Source organism: Jaculus jaculus, chromosome 7 (genome assembly GCF_020740685.1).
Source record: "Jaculus jaculus isolate mJacJac1 chromosome 7, mJacJac1.mat.Y.cur, whole genome shotgun sequence".
NCBI classification, from domain to species: Eukaryota; Metazoa; Chordata; class Mammalia; order Rodentia; family Dipodidae; genus Jaculus; species Jaculus jaculus.
In genome coordinates this window covers 49,633,562-49,639,791 of record NC_059108.1, presented here as the reverse complement: position 1 = coordinate 49,639,791, position 6,230 = coordinate 49,633,562, and positions in this window count along the sequence as shown.

The following is a 6,230-nucleotide window of genomic DNA, read 5'->3' as shown; positions in this document are numbered from 1 at the left end:
AAAAAAAAGGCTACTGAGGACTAAGATAATGTGACTTGGATAGGCTTGTGAGTAGATTCTAAGAGTTAATTTTCAAGTAGCTGGCATTGTAAAAGATCAGGTAACTTGTATCACCTAATCATGTATGACCATTTATTTGAATTAGTGTCACTTCTATTCAGAGTATATGAACTAAAACAGGATGGTAAGCAGATTTGGCCTAAAAAAAATAATCAAGAAGCTGGTGCTGGGCATGGTAGCTTATGCTTGTGAATCGAGCACTCAGAAGTTTAAGGCAGGTAGATTGCTATAAGTTTGAGGTCAGCCTGGTCTATGTAGCAACTTCTAGGCCAGCTATAGGCTGTAGAGTGAGACCTTGTCTCAAAACCTTAAAAAAAAAAAAAAAAAAAAGAAAATCCCAGGGCTTGGGAGGCTGAGGTAGAAGGATCACTGTTTAAAAGTTCAAAGCCACCCAGAGACTACCTAATGAATTCCAGGTCAGCCTGGCTTTCAGCAAGACCCTACTTCAAAAAAATAAAACAAAACGAAATCCAGGGAAGTAGGTAGGTAAAATATGATACTTGAATAGGCCAGCTGTGGTGGCACATACCTTTAATCCCACTACTAGGAAGGCAGAGATAGGAGGATCACCATGAGTTCAAGGCTACCCTGAGACTATGTAGTGAATTCCAGGTTAGTCTGGGCTACAGGAAGATCCTACCTTGAAAAGGAGACAGAAAATACTTGAGTAGCATTTGCATCATTTACTTTCTTGTTGCTAAGACAAAATACCCTACCAGAGTGGCTTAAAAAAAGGTTTTTTGGGGGGCTTGTAATTTTGAGTTGAGTGACCTTTATGGTGGGGGATGCATGGCAACCTGAGCAGGAAGCCTGTGTCCTATCTTTACGTCATCAGGGAGGAAGTGGAAAGAGCAAGCTGGGTTTGGCTGTAACATGTTAAGGCCCACCCCTGAGGGACACACTTCCTCCAGTAAGGTTCCACCTCCTAAATGTTCTACAACCTTCCCAAATAGGACCACCAACTGGGGATTAAGTATTCAAATACATAAACCCACAGAGGACATTTTGCATTCAACTACCACAGCATCCAAATATTCATGGCAATGTTGGGACTAGAATGGTAGTGATATCAGGAACAACTTAAAGATTAAAATGAGTATGAGTAATACTGGAATAGGAATCATACTGGGTTATACAGTTTGTGTAGGGCAGACTAACTGGAAGAGAGGGAACTTCTGTTTTAAGGTGGTAGAAATGTTCTGTCATGACAAAAGTGTGAGACGTTTGTCAAAACTCAGTAAAACACACAAAGATTATGTTTCAAGTAATTATACCTCAATTAAAAAATAATGAAAACAGATAAGTTGTGTGTGACTCCCTTAAACATGTACATATTTCTTTGGAATGTTAAGTCCCAAACTTGGTAGGGTACTGATTGACTAATTAGGTGGCAAAGAAAGTCTATGTTTTCTTTTTCTATTTTATTTTAGTTTTATTTATTTGAGGGGGGAGGGGAGAAGGAAGGGAGAAAGAGGCAGATAGAGAGAATGGGTGTACCAGAGCCTCCAGTCAGTGCAAACAAATTCCAGACAAATGCATCACCTTGTGCATTCAGCTTATGTGGGTCCTGGGGGACTGAACCTGAGTTCTTTGGCTTTACAGGCAAGTACCTTAACAGCTAAGCCATCTCTCCAGTCTTAAGTCTATGGTTTCATGTCTGTGCTTTTTTATTTTTATTTACTGATTGATTTTTAAATATTTTATTTTTATTTATTTATTTGACAGAGAGAGAAAGAGAGAGAGAGTGAGAGAATGGGCATGCCAGGGCCTCTGGCTACTGCAAACGAACTACAGATACATGTGCCCCCTTGTGCATCTAGCTTATGTGGGTCCTGGTGAGTCAAACCTGGGTGTTTGGGCTTTGCAAGCAAGTGCCTTAACTGCTAAGCCATCTCTCCAGCCCTATTTTTTATTTTTTGAGGTAGGGTCTCACTCTAGCCCAGCTGAGCTAGAATACATTTTGTAGTCTCAGGGTGGCCTCAAACTCACAGCCATTCGCCTACCATTACCTCTCAAGTGCTGGGATTAAGAGTGTGCTACGACACCCAGTCTGCTTTTTTTGTTTTTTTTTGAGTATGTGTATGTGTATATGTGGGGTGTGTGTGTGTATGTGAAGGTCAAAGGACAACTTTCAGGTTTTGGTTCTAGTTTTCCACATTGCTTGAGGCAATTTCTTGTTCACCCTGCCCTATGGCCCATGACCTTCCCACAAATTCTCCAGTCTCCACCACCCTTCTTGCTATAGGAATGCTGGGATTATAGAAGCATCCAGCTTTTAATGTAGGTTCTGGTAATCCAAAATCAGGACAGCAAGCATTTTATCAACTGAACCATCTCCCCAGCCCATTCTTTTGCTTTTGACTCCTCTTCATGCAGTCATTCTGATTATATAGTCTAGCAACTTATTCTTAAGGATCTGAATTGTCCTAAATGAGATGGAAAGCTATTAGAGAATCTGGAGATTCTTGAACTTCCCAGTGTCAATCTAATTTCTTGCTAGTTCTCCCTATTAAACTAGAAAAGCTGGTAAATACATGCAAACACACATGCATGCATGCCTCTGTATAGGTAAGAAAAAAAATCACAATAGAAGATTAATATATTTACACACTGGAATTTCAGACACAGTTGTTAAAGCAACTATGAGTAACATACTCAATAACTTAGATGACAAAAGTGAAGTGTATCAGAACATGGAAAAACATCAAATGGAAATTCTAGAACTTAAAAAACAGTAACTCACAATTGGCAAAACAAGCAAGGGCGGTTTTCTTGGTGAACCAGGTACCAGCACAAGGGTGAAGGAGATTGACACAGAGAACAATCAACTCCTACCATATCAGATATCCAGAGACCCAGAGGCCCCCAACACCTCATCACTGAAGCAGACCAAAAATGAACCCAACATGCTCAGGGAAATTTTGTGGAAGAGGGGGCGGAAAGAATGTCAGAGCCACATGTTGGATCATGATATGCAGAGACATTTCTCTCACCCATAACTATGGGCTAACTCCACAATGCATGACCCATAATACCTCAACAAGGAGGGCCTTGAACTCATGGCAATCCACCTACCTCTGCCTCCTGAGTATTGGGATTAAAGGTATGTGTCACCACACCCAGCATATTTTTTTCAAGAGACAGAATGGGGGTGCCAGGGTCTCTAGCCAATGAAAATGAACTCCAATTGCATATGCCACTTTGTGCACACGGCTTTACATGGGTACTGGGCAATTGAACCTGGGTCCTGAGGCTTTGTAGGCAAGCACCTTAAATGCTAAGTCATCTCTCCAGTCTTGATGTTTTGGTTTTTGAAGCAGGGTCTCACTCCAGCCCAAGCTGGCCTGGAATTTACAGTCATCCTCCTACCTCAGCCACCAGACTGCAAGGATTAAGAGCATCACCATGCTCAGCTCGTATTTTTATTTATTTTGAGGCAGAGTCTCACTCTAGCCCTGGCTAGCCTGGAATTTAACTCTGTAGTCCCTAGGTTAGCCTCAAACTCATGGCAATCCTCCTGCCTCTGCTTCCTGAATGCTGGGATTAAAGTTGGGTACCACCACACCTAGGTGGTTTTTTTGTTTTTGTTTTGTTTTTATAGCTATATATACTCTGCTTCACTTCACAATGGAACAGAAATCCTTCTGGAAAATGTGCTAACAGTGGACTAACCTCTGAATTAATCAAAGTGCCTCAGATTTCCCTCATTTAGATTATCTTTCTCACCTTTCTTACTGGTCTCAGTGGGGATTCTTGCATTTTATCAAAATGTACCTTTTGCCAGGAGTGTGGCACACACATTTAATCCCAGCACTCAGGAGGCAGAGGTAGAGGATCACCATGAGTTCAAGGCCACTCTGAGACTACATAGTGAGTTCCAGGTCAGTCTGAGCTACAGTGAGACCCTGCCTGAAAAACAAAACAAAACAACAACAACAAAAATGTACCTTTTTTAAATCTAATATGTCATAAGAACAATACAGGTGTGGAGACTAACAACTTGTTTGTGTGATAATAATTGACTGTCAAGTGCTCACCACTAAATGAGGCATCTCTATCATGCCCTCCACTGTGGAAGAAGTGGAAAGAATTTAAGAACCAGGATTGGGAGAAATGCTTTGGAATGTCATCTTCCAGATATAAAGTGGCTGACTGACTGTTGCAATCATGACCTGATAGCAGTTGTTGATACCTGCACAATATTGGGTCTATTAACATTCCATCATGGATGGTGAGACAAGGCCAAAAAAAAAAAAAAAAAAAAGACATTCAACCATTCAAGTAGAAAAGGATCTAGTTGGGAAGAAGGTATTTAGTGGAAAGGGCATGAGAAAGAGAAATCAAAAGGAATTAATAGGAGGGGATTATGACCAAAACACATTATGTACCTACATGAAAATTGTCAGTTATTTTATACAGTGCTGAATATGAGAAGTTTGTATCCTCCTCTTTTTTTTTTGGTTTTGTTTTTTCAAGGTAGGGTCTCACTCTAGCCCAGGCTGACATGGAATTCACTATGTAGCTTCAGGGTGGCCTCAAACTGTCCTCCTACTTCTGCTTGAATTAAAAGTGTGCACCACTACGCCCAGCTATAAATTTGTATTTCTAAAGACAAAGGAGTCAGGTTTAGTGATCTAGAACTGTAATCCCAGCACTAGAGGCCAAGGCAGGAGCACTGGGAGTTCAAGGCTGCACAGCAGGGCCTCATCTCAATCAATCTATCAATCCAAATGAAAAGTGAATGATTCTCGCACCATCCACTAAAATATACTATTCCTTGTCTGTAAGGATAGCAATTTTAATAATGGAAAAGCATTACCAGAACTTTTCAGTGCTATAAGTTTCTCCAGGAGGAAGGACACAAAGGGGAAAGAAAATTTAATGAGTAGAAACTTTAATAATGGTAAAATGTGGCTGAAGTATATCCCAAAGGGTTTACTAGTTCCTACTTCATAATAGTTTTGAAGATCATATCAGATATTTGTTTAATCTTTAATCCTATGCTATTCTAGCTGATCTTTTGAACTGTTCAGCATTAACAGGTAAAGGCAGGTGAAAGTTCTAGCTTAGGAGCAGCAGTGATAGTGAGACCCCTTCTAGATAACAGGAAGAAAAGGTGAAATAATGAATGCTAAACAATGATTTATCTAGCTCCTTGACCACTCTTGTCTCCAAGAACTCTGAAAACTCAATCTCGTACTACCTTCTAGAAAGGAGAAGCATCCTCACTAGAAAAATTGACTCATCCCTAAGACTTCCAGAAAATTATGGTGGGGATAAGAGGTGATGAATGACAAAATTTAATTGCTCCTTTACCCCACCATGAAGCCCACCACTGAAAGGTCATACTTGTGAGCTGGAGAGATGGTTTGTTAAGAACACTTTCTGTGCAAGCATGAGAGCCTGAGGCAGCTGGAGGGACCGCTCAAGTTCAATCCCCAGTACCCACATAAACAGGTAGGCATGGACATGTCTGTCTATAACTTCAGTTCCACAAGGGAGCAGAGATCTAAGAACTGTCAGAGCCTGCAATAATTTGGGAAGTTTGGGATCACTAAGAGTAAAATTCAAATAAGAACTGGTGGAAGGTTGGGCATAGTGGTGCACACCTTTAATCCTAGCACTCGGAAGGCAAAGGTAGGGGAATCACTGTGTGTTCCAGGCCACTCTGAGACAACATAGTAAATTCTAGGTCAGCCTGGGGAGAGGGAAACCCTACCTCAAAAAGCCAAAAAGCCAAAAAAAAAAAAAAAAAAGAAAGAAAGAAAGAGAGTGAATGTATTGGACTTTGTAAGCCTAAAAGAAATATTTGGATCCCTCTAATAAATAAGGGCTATATATTATATAGAGTAATTGTGTGGTGGGAGGTAACTTGCAAGTCATAGATTTGTAGGCAAGGGAATCTGTTACGCATTGTTTCTAGGCTGAATGTAAAATCCCTTATATTGTACTGATGGGGCTAAGAACTATTTTTATTTGCCTATGATATACTTGGTTTCTAATAAAATGTCCCAGGCTCTAGTGAAAAAAAAAAAAAAAAAAAAAAAACTGGGGGAAGAGTAATGGACCTAATGGTCTGCTCTGGCCACTGCAAGTGAACATGTGGGGCACTGCATGGGCACACACATACACACATGAAAAATAGTCTTATTCTGCAGAGACCTTCTGGT